This window comes from Rissa tridactyla, chromosome 6 (genome assembly GCF_028500815.1).
Source record: "Rissa tridactyla isolate bRisTri1 chromosome 6, bRisTri1.patW.cur.20221130, whole genome shotgun sequence".
In the NCBI taxonomy this organism is placed as follows: Eukaryota; Metazoa; Chordata; class Aves; order Charadriiformes; family Laridae; genus Rissa; species Rissa tridactyla.
Window position 1 is genome coordinate 11,789,858 of NC_071471.1, and position 15,443 is coordinate 11,805,300.

The 15,443-nt window shown below is 64.3% G+C and overlaps 12 non-coding genes across 12 annotated transcripts; all 12 read left to right on the forward strand.

Annotated features, from left to right (window-relative positions):
• The first annotated feature begins 691 nt into the window (after positions 1-691).
• LOC128911990 (5S ribosomal RNA) lies at positions 692-810 on the forward strand. Its single transcript, XR_008467321.1, has one exon. It is a non-coding gene; the product is annotated as a 5S ribosomal RNA (ribosomal RNA).
• A 1,150-nt stretch (positions 811-1,960) lies between these two features.
• LOC128912118 (5S ribosomal RNA) lies at positions 1,961-2,079 on the forward strand. The gene has a single exon (XR_008467449.1). It is a non-coding gene; the product is annotated as a 5S ribosomal RNA (ribosomal RNA).
• Positions 2,080-3,080: 1,001 nt separating this feature from the next.
• Positions 3,081-3,199, forward strand: LOC128911997 (5S ribosomal RNA). Its single transcript, XR_008467328.1, has one exon. It is a non-coding gene; the product is annotated as a 5S ribosomal RNA (ribosomal RNA).
• Positions 3,200-4,335: 1,136 nt separating this feature from the next.
• LOC128911992 (5S ribosomal RNA) lies at positions 4,336-4,454 on the forward strand. Its single transcript, XR_008467322.1, has one exon. It is a non-coding gene; the product is annotated as a 5S ribosomal RNA (ribosomal RNA).
• A 1,148-nt stretch (positions 4,455-5,602) lies between these two features.
• LOC128912009 (5S ribosomal RNA) lies at positions 5,603-5,721 on the forward strand. The gene has a single exon (XR_008467340.1). It is a non-coding gene; the product is annotated as a 5S ribosomal RNA (ribosomal RNA).
• A 1,136-nt stretch (positions 5,722-6,857) lies between these two features.
• Positions 6,858-6,976, forward strand: LOC128912102 (5S ribosomal RNA). Its single transcript, XR_008467433.1, has one exon. It is a non-coding gene; the product is annotated as a 5S ribosomal RNA (ribosomal RNA).
• Positions 6,977-8,124: 1,148 nt separating this feature from the next.
• On the forward strand, positions 8,125-8,243 carry LOC128912020 (5S ribosomal RNA). Its single transcript, XR_008467351.1, has one exon. It is a non-coding gene; the product is annotated as a 5S ribosomal RNA (ribosomal RNA).
• Positions 8,244-9,379: 1,136 nt separating this feature from the next.
• LOC128912103 (5S ribosomal RNA) lies at positions 9,380-9,498 on the forward strand. The gene has a single exon (XR_008467434.1). It is a non-coding gene; the product is annotated as a 5S ribosomal RNA (ribosomal RNA).
• Positions 9,499-10,646: 1,148 nt separating this feature from the next.
• On the forward strand, positions 10,647-10,765 carry LOC128912100 (5S ribosomal RNA). The gene has a single exon (XR_008467431.1). It is a non-coding gene; the product is annotated as a 5S ribosomal RNA (ribosomal RNA).
• Positions 10,766-11,901: 1,136 nt separating this feature from the next.
• LOC128911993 (5S ribosomal RNA) lies at positions 11,902-12,020 on the forward strand. Its single transcript, XR_008467323.1, has one exon. It is a non-coding gene; the product is annotated as a 5S ribosomal RNA (ribosomal RNA).
• Positions 12,021-13,170: 1,150 nt separating this feature from the next.
• LOC128912119 (5S ribosomal RNA) lies at positions 13,171-13,289 on the forward strand. The gene has a single exon (XR_008467450.1). It is a non-coding gene; the product is annotated as a 5S ribosomal RNA (ribosomal RNA).
• Positions 13,290-14,290: 1,001 nt separating this feature from the next.
• LOC128912031 (5S ribosomal RNA) lies at positions 14,291-14,409 on the forward strand. Its single transcript, XR_008467363.1, has one exon. It is a non-coding gene; the product is annotated as a 5S ribosomal RNA (ribosomal RNA).
• Positions 14,410-15,443: the final 1,034 nt, after the last annotated feature.

The window sequence follows — 15,443 nt, forward strand, 5'->3', positions numbered from 1 at the left end:
GGGTTGTGTCGGGGGGGCAGGTGCGTGTGTGGTTGCGGCAGGCGGGTGGGTGTGTGGGGCTGCAGGGCACGTGGGAGGCTTGTGGAGGTTTTTTGGGTTGTTGGGTGCTGTAGGCTTTTGCCGGCAGGCGGGGGGGCGTTGAGTGTTTTGGTGTTGCGAGTGGGGTGTTGCGGCAGGCGGGTGGGTGTGCGGGGCTGCGGGGCGTGTAGCAGGGGTGTGGAGGTCTTTTGGGGTGTTGGGTGGTGTATGATTTTGGCGTCGGGCGGAGCGTCTGGCGAGCGTTGTGGTGTTGCGAGTGGGGTATTCTGGCAGGCGTCGGGGCAGGTGCGGGTGTTGTTGCGGGAGGAGGGAGGGTGTGTGGGGCTGTAGGGCGCGTGTGGTGCGTGAGTGTGGTGTAAGTATTTAGTGGTGTTGTGTGTGGGGTGTTGTGTTGTGGCAGGTGCGTGTGTTGTTGCGTGAGGCGGGTGCGTGTGTGTGTGTGTAGGGCAGGGTGCGTGTGGTGAGGGGTGTGTATTTTTTGCGGGGTGTTGCGTGTGGGGTGTTGTTTTGTGTGAGGTGTGTTGTGGGTAGGTGCGTGTGTTGCGTGTGTGTTTGTGTGTGTGTGTGTGGTGTGAGGCGTTGTTGTGTGCGTGAGTGCGGGAGGGCGGTGTGGGCGGTGGGTGTGGAGAGGGCTGTTGTGGGGCAGAGGGGTGCCTACGGCCATACCACCCTGAGAACGCCCGATCTCGTCTGATCTCGGAAGCTAAGCAGGGTCGGGCCCGGTTAGTACTTGGATGGGAGACCGCCCGGGAATACCGGGTGCTGTAGGCTTTTGCCGGCGGGCGGAGGGGCGCTGCGCGTTTTGCTGTTGCGGCCGGCAGGGGGGCAGGTGCGGGTGTCGTTGCGGCAGGCGGGTGGGTGTGTGGGGCTGCGGGGCGCGTGGGAGGCTTGTGGAGGTTTTTTGGGCTGTTGTAGGCTTTTGCCGGCAGGCGGGGGGGCGTTGAGTGTTTTGGTGTTGCGCGTGGGGTGTTGCGGCAGGCGGGTGGGTGTGTGGGGCTGGAGGGCGCGGGGCGTGTGGGAGTGGTGTGTAAGTATTTTGGGGGGCTGTGTTGGGGCAGGTGCGGGTGTAGTTGCGGCAGGCAGGCGGGTGTGTGGGGCTGCGGGCCATGTGGCAGGGGTGTGGAGGTTTTCTGGAGTGTTGCGCATGGCATGTTGGGTGCTGTAGGCTTTTGGGGGCGGGCGGAGGGGTGTTGAGCGTTTTGGTGTTGCGGGTGGGGGGTTGTGTCGGGGGGGCAGGTGCGTGTGTGGTTGCGGCAGGCGGGTGGGTGTGTGGGGCTGCAGGGCACGTGGGAGGCTTGTGGAGGTTTTTTGGGTTGTTGGGTGCTGTAGGCTTTTGCCGGCAGGCGGGGGGGCGTTGAGTGTTTTGGTGTTGCGAGTGGGGTGTTGCGGCAGGCGGGTGTGTGTGCGGGGCTGCGGGGCGTGTAGCAGGGGTGTGGAGGTCTTTTGGGGTGTTGGGTGGTGTATGATTTTGGCGTCGGGCGGAGCGTCTGGCGAGCGTTGTGGTGTTGCGAGTGGGGTATTCTGGCAGGCGTCGGGGCAGGTGCGGGTGTTGTTGCGGGAGGAGGGAGGGTGTGTGGGGCTGTAGGGCGCGTGTGGTGCGTGAGTGTGGTGTAAGTATTTAGTGGTGTTGTGTGTGGGGTGTTGTGTTGTGGCAGGTGCGTGTGTTGTTGCGTGAGGCGGGTGCGTGTGTGTGTGTGTAGGGCAGGGTGCGTGTGGTGAGGGGTGTGTATTTTTTGCGGGGTGTTGCGTGTGGGGTGTTGTTTTGTGTGAGGTGTGTTGTGGGTAGGTGCGTGTGTTGCGTGTGTGTTTGTGTGTGTGTGTGTGTGGTGTGAGGCGTTGTTGTGTGCGTGGGGGTGTGCGTGAGTGCGGGAGGGCGGTGTGGGCGGTGGGTGTGGAGAGGGCTGTTGTGGGGCAGAGGGGTGCCTACGGCCATACCACCCTGAGAACGCCCGATCTCGTCTGATCTCGGAAGCTAAGCAGGGTCGGGCCCAGTTAGTACTTGGATGGGAGACCGCCCGGGAATACCGGGTGCTGTAGGCTTTTGCCGGCGGGCGGAGGGGCGCTGCGCGTTTTGCTGTTGCGGCCGGCAGGGGGGCAGGTGCGGGTGTCGTTGCGGCAGGCGGGTGGGTGTGTGGGGCTGCGGGGCGTGTAGCAGGGGTGTGGAGGTCTTTTGGGGGGCTGTGTTGGGGCAGGTGCGGGTGTAGTTGCGGCAGGCGGGCGGGTGTGTGGGGCTGCGGGCCATGTGGCAGGGGTGTGGAGGTTTTCTGGAGTGTTGCGCGTGGCATGTTGGGTGCTGTAGGCTTTTGGGGGCGGGCGGAGGGGTGTTGAGCGTTTTGGTGTTGCGGGTGGGGGGTTGTGTCGGGGGGGCAGGTGCGTGTGTGGTTGCGGCAGGCGGGTGGGTGTGTGGGGCTGCAGGGCACGTGGGAGGCTTGTGGAGGTTTTTTGGGTTGTTGGGTGCTGTAGGCTTTTGCCGGCAGGCGGGGGGGCGTTGAGTGTTTTGGTGTTGCGAGTGGGGTGTTGCGGCAGGCGGGTGGGTGTGCGGGGCTGCGGGGCGTGTAGCAGGGGTGTGGAGGTCTTTTGGGGTGTTGGGTGGTGTATGATTTTGGCGTCGGGCGGAGCGTCTGGCGAGCGTTGTGGTGTTGCGAGTGGGGTATTCTGGCAGGCGTCGGGGCAGGTGCGGGTGTTGTTGCGGGAGGAGGGAGGGTGTGTGGGGCTGTAGGGCGCGTGTGGTGCGTGAGTGTGGTGTAAGTATTTAGTGGTGTTGTGTGTGGGGTGTTGTGTTGTGGCAGGTGCGTGTGTTGTTGCGTGAGGCGGGTGCGTGTGTGTGTGTGTAGGGCAGGGTGCGTGTGGTGAGGGGTGTGTATTTTTTGCGGGGTGTTGCGTGTGGGGTGTTGTTTTGTGTGAGGTGTGTTGTGGGTAGGTGCGTGTGTTGCGTGTGTGTTTGTGTGTGTGTGTGTGGTGTGAGGCGTTGTTGTGTGCGTGAGTGCGGGAGGGCGGTGTGGGCGGTGGGTGTGGAGAGGGCTGTTGTGGGGCAGAGGGGTGCCTACGGCCATACCACCCTGAGAACGCCCGATCTCGTCTGATCTCGGAAGCTAAGCAGGGTCGGGCCCGGTTAGTACTTGGATGGGAGACCGCCTGGGAATACCGGGTGCTGTAGGCTTTTGCCGGCGGGCGGAGGGGCGCTGCGCGTTTTGCTGTTGCGGCCGGCAGGGGGGCAGGTGCGGGTGTCGTTGCGGCAGGCGGGTGGGTGTGTGGGGCTGCGGGGCGCGTGGGAGGCTTGTGGAGGTTTTTTGGGCTGTTGTAGGCTTTTGCCGGCAGGCGGGGGGGCGTTGAGTGTTTTGGTGTTGCGCGTGGGGTGTTGCGGCAGGCGGGTGGGTGTGTGGGGCTGGAGGGCGCGGGGCGTGTGGGAGTGGTGTGTAAGTATTTTGGGGGGCTGTGTTGGGGCAGGTGCGGGTGTAGTTGCGGCAGGCGGGCGGGTGTGTGGGGCTGCGGGCCATGTGGCAGGGGTGTGGAGGTTTTCTGGAGTGTTGCGCGTGGCATGTTGGGTGCTGTAGGCTTTTGGGGGCGGGCGGAGGGGTGTTGAGCGTTTTGGTGTTGCGGGTGGGGGGTTGTGTCGGGGGGGCAGGTGCGTGTGTGGTTGCGGCAGGCGGGTGGGTGTGTGGGGCTGCAGGGCACGTGGGAGGCTTGTGGAGGTTTTTTGGGTTGTTGGGTGCTGTAGGCTTTTGCCGGCAGGCGGGGGGGCGTTGAGTGTTTTGGTGTTGCGAGTGGGGTGTTGCGGCAGGCGGGTGTGTGTGCGGGGCTGCGGGGCGTGTAGCAGGGGTGTGGAGGTCTTTTGGGGTGTTGGGTGGTGTATGATTTTGGCGTCGGGCGGAGCGTCTGGCGAGCGTTGTGGTGTTGCGAGTGGGGTATTCTGGCAGGCGTCGGGGCAGGTGCGGGTGTTGTTGCGGGAGGAGGGAGGGTGTGTGGGGCTGTAGGGCGCGTGTGGTGCGTGAGTGTGGTGTAAGTATTTAGTGGTGTTGTGTGTGGGGTGTTGTGTTGTGGCAGGTGCGTGTGTTGTTGCGTGAGGCGGGTGCGTGTGTGTGTGTGTAGGGCAGGGTGCGTGTGGTGAGGGGTGTGTATTTTTTGCGGGGTGTTGCGTGTGGGGTGTTGTTTTGTGTGAGGTGTGTTGTGGGTAGGTGCGTGTGTTGCGTGTGTGTTTGTGTGTGTGTGTGTGGTGTGAGGCGTTGTTGTGTGCGTGAGTGCGGGAGGGCGGTGTGGGCGGTGGGTGTGGAGAGGGCTGTTGTGGGGCAGAGGGGTGCCTACGGCCATACCACCCTGAGAACGCCCGATCTCGTCTGATCTCGGAAGCTAAGCAGGGTCGGGCCCGGTTAGTACTTGGATGGGAGACCGCCCGGGAATACCGGGTGCTGTAGGCTTTTGCCGGCGGGCGGAGGGGCGCTGCGCGTTTTGCTGTTGCGGCCGGCAGGGGGGCAGGTGCGGGTGTCGTTGTGGCAGGCGGGTGGGTGTGTGGGGCTGCGGGGCGCGTGGGAGGCTTGTGGAGGTTTTTTGGGCTGTTGTAGGCTTTTGCCGGCAGGCGGGGGGGCGTTGAGTGTTTTGGTGTTGCGCGTGGGGTGTTGCGGCAGGCGGGTGGGTGTGTGGGGCTGGAGGGCGCGGGGCGTGTGGGAGTGGTGTGTAAGTATTTTGGGGGGCTGTGTTGGGGCAGGTGCGGGTGTAGTTGCGGCAGGCGGGCGGGTGTGTGGGGCTGCGGGCCATGTGGCAGGGGTGTGGAGGTTTTCTGGAGTGTTGCGCGTGGCATGTTGGGTGCTGTAGGCTTTTGGGGGCGGGCGGAGGGGTGTTGAGCGTTTTGGTGTTGCGGGTGGGGGGTTGTGTCGGGGGGGCAGGTGCGTGTGTGGTTGCGGCAGGCGGGTGGGTGTGTGGGGCTGCAGGGCACGTGGGAGGCTTGTGGAGGTTTTTTGGGTTGTTGGGTGCTGTAGGCTTTTGCCGGCAGGCGGGGGGGCGTTGAGTGTTTTGGTGTTGCGAGTGGGGTGTTGCGGCAGGCGGGTGGGTGTGCGGGGCTGCGGGGCGTGTAGCAGGGGTGTGGAGGTCTTTTGGGGTGTTGGGTGGTGTATGATTTTGGCGTCGGGCGGAGCGTCTGGCGAGCGTTGTGGTGTTGCGAGTGGGGTATTCTGGCAGGCGTCGGGGCAGGTGCGGGTGTTGTTGCGGGAGGAGGGAGGGTGTGTGGGGCTGTAGGGCGCGTGTGGTGCGTGAGTGTGGTGTAAGTATTTAGTGGTGTTGTGTGTGGGGTGTTGTGTTGTGGCAGGTGCGTGTGTTGTTGCGTGAGGCGGGTGCGTGTGTGTGTGTGTAGGGCAGGGTGCGTGTGGTGAGGGGTGTGTATTTTTTGCGGGGTGTTGCGTGTGGGGTGTTGTTTTGTGTGAGGTGTGTTGTGGGTAGGTGCGTGTGTTGCGTGTGTGTTTGTGTGTGTGTGTGTGGTGTGAGGCGTTGTTGTGTGCGTGGGGGTGTGCGTGAGTGCGGGAGGGCGGTGTGGGCGGTGGGTGTGGAGAGGGCTGTTGTGGGGCAGAGGGGTGCCTACGGCCATACCACCCTGAGAACGCCCGATCTCGTCTGATCTCGGAAGCTAAGCAGGGTCGGGCCCGGTTAGTACTTGGATGGGAGACCGCCTGGGAATACCGGGTGCTGTAGGCTTTTGCCGGCGGGCGGAGGGGCGCTGCGCGTTTTGCTGTTGCGGCCGGCAGGGGGGCAGGTGCGGGTGTCGTTGCGGCAGGCGGGTGGGTGTGTGGGGCTGCGGGGCGCGTGGGAGGCTTGTGGAGGTTTTTTGGGCTGTTGTAGGCTTTTGCCGGCAGGCGGGGGGGCGTTGAGTGTTTTGGTGTTGCGCGTGGGGTGTTGCGGCAGGCGGGTGGGTGTGTGGGGCTGGAGGGCGCGGGGCGTGTGGGAGTGGTGTGTAAGTATTTTGGGGGGCTGTGTTGGGGCAGGTGCGGGTGTAGTTGCGGCAGGCGGGCGGGTGTGTGGGGCTGCGGGCCATGTGGCAGGGGTGTGGAGGTTTTCTGGAGTGTTGCGCGTGGCATGTTGGGTGCTGTAGGCTTTTGGGGGCGGGCGGAGGGGTGTTGAGCGTTTTGGTGTTGCGGGTGGGGGGTTGTGTCGGGGGGGCAGGTGCGTGTGTGGTTGCGGCAGGCGGGTGGGTGTGTGGGGCTGCAGGGCACGTGGGAGGCTTGTGGAGGTTTTTTGGGTTGTTGGGTGCTGTAGGCTTTTGCCGGCAGGCGGGGGGGCGTTGAGTGTTTTGGTGTTGCGAGTGGGGTGTTGCGGCAGGCAGGTGGGTGTGCGGGGCTGCGGGGCGTGTAGCAGGGGTGTGGAGGTCTTTTGGGGTGTTGGGTGGTGTATGATTTTGGCGTCGGGCGGAGCGTCTGGCGAGCGTTGTGGTGTTGCGAGTGGGGTATTCTGGCAGGCGTCGGGGCAGGTGCGGGTGTTGTTGCGGGAGGAGGGAGGGTGTGTGGGGCTGTAGGGCGCGTGTGGTGCGTGAGTGTGGTGTAAGTATTTAGTGGTGTTGTGTGTGGGGTGTTGTGTTGTGGCAGGTGCGTGTGTTGTTGCGTGAGGCGGGTGCGTGTGTGTGTGTGTAGGGCAGGGTGCGTGTGGTGAGGGGTGTGTATTTTTTGCGGGGTGTTGCGTGTGGGGTGTTGTTTTGTGTGAGGTGTGTTGTGGGTAGGTGCGTGTGTTGCGTGTGTGTTTGTGTGTGTGTGTGTGGTGTGAGGCGTTGTTGTGTGCGTGAGTGCGGGAGGGCGGTGTGGGCGGTGGGTGTGGAGAGGGCTGTTGTGGGGCAGAGGGGTGCCTACGGCCATACCACCCTGAGAACGCCCGATCTCGTCTGATCTCGGAAGCTAAGCAGGGTCGGGCCCAGTTAGTACTTGGATGGGAGACCGCCTGGGAATACCGGGTGCTGTAGGCTTTTGCCGGCGGGCGGAGGGGCGCTGCGCGTTTTGCTGTTGCGGCCGGCAGGGGGGCAGGTGCGGGTGTCGTTGCGGCAGGCGGGTGGGTGTGTGGGGCTGCGGGGCGCGTGGGAGGCTTGTGGAGGTTTTTTGGGCTGTTGTAGGCTTTTGCCGGCAGGCGGGGGGGCGTTGAGTGTTTTGGTGTTGCGCGTGGGGTGTTGCGGCAGGCGGGTGGGTGTGTGGGGCTGGAGGGCGCGGGGCGTGTGGGAGTGGTGTGTAAGTATTTTGGGGGGCTGTGTTGGGGCAGGTGCGGGTGTAGTTGCGGCAGGCGGGCGGGTGTGTGGGGCTGCGGGCCATGTGGCAGGGGTGTGGAGGTTTTCTGGAGTGTTGCGCGTGGCATGTTGGGTGCTGTAGGCTTTTGGGGGCGGGCGGAGGGGTGTTGAGCGTTTTGGTGTTGCGGGTGGGGGGTTGTGTCGGGGGGGCAGGTGCGTGTGTGGTTGCGGCAGGCGGGTGGGTGTGTGGGGCTGCAGGGCACGTGGGAGGCTTGTGGAGGTTTTTTGGGTTGTTGGGTGCTGTAGGCTTTTGCCGGCAGGCGGGGGGGCGTTGAGTGTTTTGGTGTTGCGAGTGGGGTGTTGCGGCAGGCGGGTGGGTGTGCGGGGCTGCGGGGCGTGTAGCAGGGGTGTGGAGGTCTTTTGGGGTGTTGGGTGGTGTATGATTTTGGCGTCGGGCGGAGCGTCTGGCGAGCGTTGTGGTGTTGCGAGTGGGGTATTCTGGCAGGCGTCGGGGCAGGTGCGGGTGTTGTTGCGGGAGGAGGGAGGGTGTGTGGGGCTGTAGGGCGCGTGTGGTGCGTGAGTGTGGTGTAAGTATTTAGTGGTGTTGTGTGTGGGGTGTTGTGTTGTGGCAGGTGCGTGTGTTGTTGCGTGAGGCGGGTGCGTGTGTGTGTGTGTAGGGCAGGGTGCGTGTGGTGAGGGGTGTGTATTTTTTGCGGGGTGTTGCGTGTGGGGTGTTGTTTTGTGTGAGGTGTGTTGTGGGTAGGTGCGTGTGTTGCGTGTGTGTTTGTGTGTGTGTGTGTGGTGTGAGGCGTTGTTGTGTGCGTGGGGGTGTGCGTGAGTGCGGGAGGGCGGTGTGGGCGGTGGGTGTGGAGAGGGCTGTTGTGGGGCAGAGGGGTGCCTACGGCCATACCACCCTGAGAACGCCCGATCTCGTCTGATCTCGGAAGCTAAGCAGGGTCGGGCCCGGTTAGTACTTGGATGGGAGACCGCCTGGGAATACCGGGTGCTGTAGGCTTTTGCCGGCGGGCGGAGGGGCGCTGCGCGTTTTGCTGTTGCGGCCGGCAGGGGGGCAGGTGCGGGTGTCGTTGCGGCAGGCGGGTGGGTGTGTGGGGCTGCGGGGCGCGTGGGAGGCTTGTGGAGGTTTTTTGGGCTGTTGTAGGCTTTTGCCGGCAGGCGGGGGGGCGTTGAGTGTTTTGGTGTTGCGCGTGGGGTGTTGCGGCAGGCGGGTGGGTGTGTGGGGCTGGAGGGCGCGGGGCGTGTGGGAGTGGTGTGTAAGTATTTTGGGGGGCTGTGTTGGGGCAGGTGCGGGTGTAGTTGCGGCAGGCGGGCGGGTGTGTGGGGCTGCGGGCCATGTGGCAGGGGTGTGGAGGTTTTCTGGAGTGTTGCGCGTGGCATGTTGGGTGCTGTAGGCTTTTGGGGGCGGGCGGAGGGGTGTTGAGCGTTTTGGTGTTGCGGGTGGGGGGTTGTGTCGGGGGGGCAGGTGCGTGTGTGGTTGCGGCAGGCGGGTGGGTGTGTGGGGCTGCAGGGCACGTGGGAGGCTTGTGGAGGTTTTTTGGGTTGTTGGGTGCTGTAGGCTTTTGCCGGCAGGCGGGGGGGCGTTGAGTGTTTTGGTGTTGCGAGTGGGGTGTTGCGGCAGGCAGGTGGGTGTGCGGGGCTGCGGGGCGTGTAGCAGGGGTGTGGAGGTCTTTTGGGGTGTTGGGTGGTGTATGATTTTGGCGTCGGGCGGAGCGTCTGGCGAGCGTTGTGGTGTTGCGAGTGGGGTATTCTGGCAGGCGTCGGGGCAGGTGCGGGTGTTGTTGCGGGAGGAGGGAGGGTGTGTGGGGCTGTAGGGCGCGTGTGGTGCGTGAGTGTGGTGTAAGTATTTAGTGGTGTTGTGTGTGGGGTGTTGTGTTGTGGCAGGTGCGTGTGTTGTTGCGTGAGGCGGGTGCGTGTGTGTGTGTGTAGGGCAGGGTGCGTGTGGTGAGGGGTGTGTATTTTTTGCGGGGTGTTGCGTGTGGGGTGTTGTTTTGTGTGAGGTGTGTTGTGGGTAGGTGCGTGTGTTGCGTGTGTGTTTGTGTGTGTGTGTGTGGTGTGAGGCGTTGTTGTGTGCGTGAGTGCGGGAGGGCGGTGTGGGCGGTGGGTGTGGAGAGGGCTGTTGTGGGGCAGAGGGGTGCCTACGGCCATACCACCCTGAGAACGCCCGATCTCGTCTGATCTCGGAAGCTAAGCAGGGTCGGGCCCAGTTAGTACTTGGATGGGAGACCGCCTGGGAATACCGGGTGCTGTAGGCTTTTGCCGGCGGGCGGAGGGGCGCTGCGCGTTTTGCTGTTGCGGCCGGCAGGGGGGCAGGTGCGGGTGTCGTTGCGGCAGGCGGGTGGGTGTGTGGGGCTGCGGGGCGCGTGGGAGGCTTGTGGAGGTTTTTTGGGCTGTTGTAGGCTTTTGCCGGCAGGCGGGGGGGCGTTGAGTGTTTTGGTGTTGCGCGTGGGGTGTTGCGGCAGGCGGGTGGGTGTGTGGGGCTGGAGGGCGCGGGGCGTGTGGGAGTGGTGTGTAAGTATTTTGGGGGGCTGTGTTGGGGCAGGTGCGGGTGTAGTTGCGGCAGGCGGGCGGGTGTGTGGGGCTGCGGGCCATGTGGCAGGGGTGTGGAGGTTTTCTGGAGTGTTGCGCGTGGCATGTTGGGTGCTGTAGGCTTTTGGGGGCGGGCGGAGGGGTGTTGAGCGTTTTGGTGTTGCGGGTGGGGGGTTGTGTCGGGGGGGCAGGTGCGTGTGTGGTTGCGGCAGGCGGGTGGGTGTGTGGGGCTGCAGGGCACGTGGGAGGCTTGTGGAGGTTTTTTGGGTTGTTGGGTGCTGTAGGCTTTTGCCGGCAGGCGGGGGGGCGTTGAGTGTTTTGGTGTTGCGAGTGGGGTGTTGCGGCAGGCGGGTGGGTGTGCGGGGCTGCGGGGCGTGTAGCAGGGGTGTGGAGGTCTTTTGGGGTGTTGGGTGGTGTATGATTTTGGCGTCGGGCGGAGCGTCTGGCGAGCGTTGTGGTGTTGCGAGTGGGGTATTCTGGCAGGCGTCGGGGCAGGTGCGGGTGTTGTTGCGGGAGGAGGGAGGGTGTGTGGGGCTGTAGGGCGCGTGTGGTGCGTGAGTGTGGTGTAAGTATTTAGTGGTGTTGTGTGTGGGGTGTTGTGTTGTGGCAGGTGCGTGTGTTGTTGCGTGAGGCGGGTGCGTGTGTGTGTGTGTAGGGCAGGGTGCGTGTGGTGAGGGGTGTGTATTTTTTGCGGGGTGTTGCGTGTGGGGTGTTGTTTTGTGTGAGGTGTGTTGTGGGTAGGTGCGTGTGTTGCGTGTGTGTTTGTGTGTGTGTGTGTGGTGTGAGGCGTTGTTGTGTGCGTGGGGGTGTGCGTGAGTGCGGGAGGGCGGTGTGGGCGGTGGGTGTGGAGAGGGCTGTTGTGGGGCAGAGGGGTGCCTACGGCCATACCACCCTGAGAACGCCCGACCTCGTCTGATCTCGGAAGCTAAGCAGGGTCGGGCCCGGTTAGTACTTGGATGGGAGACCGCCTGGGAATACCGGGTGCTGTAGGCTTTTGCCGGCGGGCGGAGGGGCGCTGCGCGTTTTGCTGTTGCGGCCGGCAGGGGGGCAGGTGCGGGTGTCGTTGCGGCAGGCGGGTGGGTGTGTGGGGCTGCGGGGCGCGTGGGAGGCTTGTGGAGGTTTTTTGGGCTGTTGTAGGCTTTTGCCGGCAGGCGGGGGGGCGTTGAGTGTTTTGGTGTTGCGCGTGGGGTGTTGCGGCAGGCGGGTGGGTGTGTGGGGCTGGAGGGCGCGGGGCGTGTGGGAGTGGTGTGTAAGTATTTTGGGGGGCTGTGTTGGGGCAGGTGCGGGTGTAGTTGCGGCAGGCGGGCGGGTGTGTGGGGCTGCGGGCCATGTGGCAGGGGTGTGGAGGTTTTCTGGAGTGTTGCGCGTGGCATGTTGGGTGCTGTAGGCTTTTGGGGGCGGGCGGAGGGGTGTTGAGCGTTTTGGTGTTGCGGGTGGGGGGTTGTGTCGGGGGGGCAGGTGCGTGTGTGGTTGCGGCAGGCGGGTGGGTGTGTGGGGCTGCAGGGCACGTGGGAGGCTTGTGGAGGTTTTTTGGGTTGTTGGGTGCTGTAGGCTTTTGCCGGCAGGCGGGGGGGCGTTGAGTGTTTTGGTGTTGCGAGTGGGGTGTTGCGGCAGGCGGGTGGGTGTGCGGGGCTGCGGGGCGTGTAGCAGGGGTGTGGAGGTCTTTTGGGGTGTTGGGTGGTGTATGATTTTGGCGTCGGGCGGAGCGTCTGGCGAGCGTTGTGGTGTTGCGAGTGGGGTATTCTGGCAGGCGTCGGGGCAGGTGCGGGTGTTGTTGCGGGAGGAGGGAGGGTGTGTGGGGCTGTAGGGCGCGTGTGGTGCGTGAGTGTGGTGTAAGTATTTAGTGGTGTTGTGTGTGGGGTGTTGTGTTGTGGCAGGTGCGTGTGTTGTTGCGTGAGGCGGGTGCGTGTGTGTGTGTGTAGGGCAGGGTGCGTGTGGTGAGGGGTGTGTATTTTTTGCGGGGTGTTGCGTGTGGGGTGTTGTTTTGTGTGAGGTGTGTTGTGGGTAGGTGCGTGTGTTGCGTGTGTGTTTGTGTGTGTGTGTGTGGTGTGAGGCGTTGTTGTGTGCGTGAGTGCGGGAGGGCGGTGTGGGCGGTGGGTGTGGAGAGGGCTGTTGTGGGGCAGAGGGGTGCCTACGGCCATACCACCCTGAGAACGCCCGATCTCGTCTGATCTCGGAAGCTAAGCAGGGTCGGGCCCGGTTAGTACTTGGATGGGAGACCGCCCGGGAATACCGGGTGCTGTAGGCTTTTGCCGGCGGGCGGAGGGGCGCTGCGCGTTTTGCTGTTGCGGCCGGCAGGGGGGCAGGTGCGGGTGTCGTTGTGGCAGGCGGGTGGGTGTGTGGGGCTGCGGGGCGCGTGGGAGGCTTGTGGAGGTTTTTTGGGCTGTTGTAGGCTTTTGCCGGCAGGCGGGGGGGCGTTGAGTGTTTTGGTGTTGCGCGTGGGGTGTTGCGGCAGGCGGGTGGGTGTGTGGGGCTGGAGGGCGCGGGGCGTGTGGGAGTGGTGTGTAAGTATTTTGGGGGGCTGTGTTGGGGCAGGTGCGGGTGTAGTTGCGGCAGGCAGGCGGGTGTGTGGGGCTGCGGGCCATGTGGCAGGGGTGTGGAGGTTTTCTGGAGTGTTGCGCATGGCATGTTGGGTGCTGTAGGCTTTTGGGGGCGGGCGGAGGGGTGTTGAGCGTTTTGGTGTTGCGGGTGGGGGGTTGTGTCGGGGGGGCAGGTGCGTGTGTGGTTGCGGCAGGCGGGTGGGTGTGTGGGGCTGCAGGGCACGTGGGAGGCTTGTGGAGGTTTTTTGGGTTGTTGGGTGCTGTAGGCTTTTGCCGGCAGGCGGGGGGGCGTTGAGTGTTTTGGTGTTGCGAGTGGGGTGTTGCGGCAGGCGGGTGTGTGTGCGGGGCTGCGGGGCGTGTAGCAGGGGTGTGGAGGTCTTTTGGGGTGTTGGGTGGTGTATGATTTTGGCGTCGGGCGGAGCGTCTGGCGAGCGTTGTGGTGTTGCGAGTGGGGTATTCTGGCAGGCGTCGGGGCAGGTGCGGGTGTTGTTGCGGGAGGAGGGAGGGTGTGTGGGGCTGTAGGGCGCGTGTGGTGCGTGAGTGTGGTGTAAGTATTTAGTGGTGTTGTGTGTGGGGTGTTGTGTTGTGGCAGGTGCGTGTGTTGTTGCGTGAGGCGGGTGCGTGTGTGTGTGTGTAGGGCAGGGTGCGTGTGGTGAGGGGTGTGTATTTTTTGCGGGGTGTTGCGTGTGGGGTGTTGTTTTGTGTGAGGTGTGTTGTGGGTAGGTGCGTGTGTTGCGTGTGTGTTTGTGTGTGTGTGTGTGTGGTGTGAGGCGTTGTTGTGTGCGTGGGGGTGTGCGTGAGTGCGGGAGGGCGGTGTGGGCGGTGGGTGTGGAGAGGGCTGTTGTGGGGCAGAGGGGTGCCTACGGCCATACCACCCTGAGAACGCCCGATCTCGTCTGATCTCGGAAGCTAAGCAGGGTCGGGCCCAGTTAGTACTTGGATGGGAGACCGCCCGGGAATACCGGGTGCTGTAGGCTTTTGCCGGCGGGCGGAGGGGCGCTGCGCGTTTTGCTGTTGCGGCCGGCAGGGGGGCAGGTGCGGGTGTCGTTGCGGCAGGCGGGTGGGTGTGTGGGGCTGCGGGGCGTGTAGCAGGGGTGTGGAGGTCTTTTGGGGGGCTGTGTTGGGGCAGGTGCGGGTGTAGTTGCGGCAGGCGGGCGGGTGTGTGGGGCTGCGGGCCATGTGGCAGGGGTGTGGAGGTTTTCTGGAGTGTTGCGCGTGGCATGTTGGGTGCTGTAGGCTTTTGGGGGCGGGCGGAGGGGTGTTGAGCGTTTTGGTGTTGCGGGTGGGGGGTTGTGTCGGGGGGGCAGGTGCGTGTGTGGTTGCGGCAGGCGGGTGGGTGTGTGGGGCTGCAGGGCACGTGGGAGGCTTGTGGAGGTTTTTTGGGTTGTTGGGTGCTGTAGGCTTTTGCCGGCAGGCGGGGGGGCGTTGAGTGTTTTGGTGTTGCGAGTGGGGTGTTGCGGCAGGCGGGTGGGTGTGCGGGGCTGCGGGGCGTGTAGCAGGGGTGTGGAGGTCTTTTGGGGTGTTGGGTGGTGTATGATTTTGGCGTCGGGCGGAGCGTCTGGCGAGCGTTGTGGTGTTGCGAGTGGGGTATTCTGGCAGGCGTCGGGGCAGGTGCGGGTGTTGTTGCGGGAGGAGGGAGGGTGTGTGGGGCTGTAGGGCGCGTGTGGTGCGTGAGTGTGGTGTAAGTATTTAGTGGTGTTGTGTGTGGGGTGTTGTGTTGTGGCAGGTGCGTGTGTTGTTGCGTGAGGCGGGTGCGTGTGTGTGTGTGTAGGGCAGGGTGCGTGTGGTGAGGGGTGTGTATTTTTTGCGGGGTGTTGCGTGTGGGGTGTTGTTTTGTGTGAGGTGTGTTGTGGGTAGGTGCGTGTGTTGCGTGTGTGTTTGTGTGTGTGTGTGTGGTGTGAGGCGTTGTTGTGTGCGTGAGTGCGGGAGGGCGGTGTGGGCGGTGGGTGTGGAGAGGGCTGTTGTGGGGCAGAGGGGTGCCTACGGCCATACCACCCTGAGAACGCCCGATCTCGTCTGATCTCGGAAGCTAAGCAGGGTCGGGCCCGGTTAGTACTTGGATGGGAGACCGCCTGGGAATACCGGGTGCTGTAGGCTTTTGCCGGCGGGCGGAGGGGCGCTGCGCGTTTTGCTGTTGCGGCCGGCAGGGGGGCAGGTGCGGGTGTCGTTGCGGCAGGCGGGTGGGTGTGTGGGGCTGCGGGGCGCGTGGGAGGCTTGTGGAGGTTTTTTGGGCTGTTGTAGGCTTTTGCCGGCAGGCGGGGGGGCGTTGAGTGTTTTGGTGTTGCGCGTGGGGTGTTGCGGCAGGCGGGTGGGTGTGTGGGGCTGGAGGGCGCGGGGCGTGTGGGAGTGGTGTGTAAGTATTTTGGGGGGCTGTGTTGGGGCAGGTGCGGGTGTAGTTGCGGCAGGCGGGCGGGTGTGTGGGGCTGCGGGCCATGTGGCAGGGGTGTGGAGGTTTTCTGGAGTGTTGCGCGTGGCATGTTGGGTGCTGTAGGCTTTTGGGGGCGGGCGGAGGGGTGTTGAGCGTTTTGGTGTTGCGGGTGGGGGGTTGTGTCGGGGGGGCAGGTGCGTGTGTGGTTGCGGCAGGCGGGTGGGTGTGTGGGGCTGCAGGGCACGTGGGAGGCTTGTGGAGGTTTTTTGGGTTGTTGGGTGCTGTAGGCTTTTGCCGGCAGGCGGGGGGGCGTTGAGTGTTTTGGTGTTGCGAGTGGGGTGTTGCGGCAGGCGGGTGTGTGTGCGGGGCTGCGGGGCGTGTAGCAGGGGTGTGGAGGTCTTTTGGGGTGTTGGGTGGTGTATGATTTTGGCGTCGGGCGGAGCGTCTGGCGAGCGTTGTGGTGTTGCGAGTGGGGTATTCTGGCAGGCGTCGGGGCAGGTGCGGGTGTTGTTGCGGGAGGAGGGAGGGTGTGTGGGGCTGTAGGGCGCGTGTGGTGCGTGAGTGTGGTGTAAGTATTTAGTGGTGTTGTGTGTGGGGTGTTGTGTTGTGGCAGGTGCGTGTGTTGTTGCGTGAGGCGGGTGCGTGTGTGTGTGTGTAGGGCAGGGTGCGTGTGGTGAGGGGTGTGTATTTTTTGCGGGGTGTTGCGTGTGGGGTGTTGTTTTGTGTGAGGTGTGTTGTGGGTAGGTGCGTGTGTTGCGTGTGT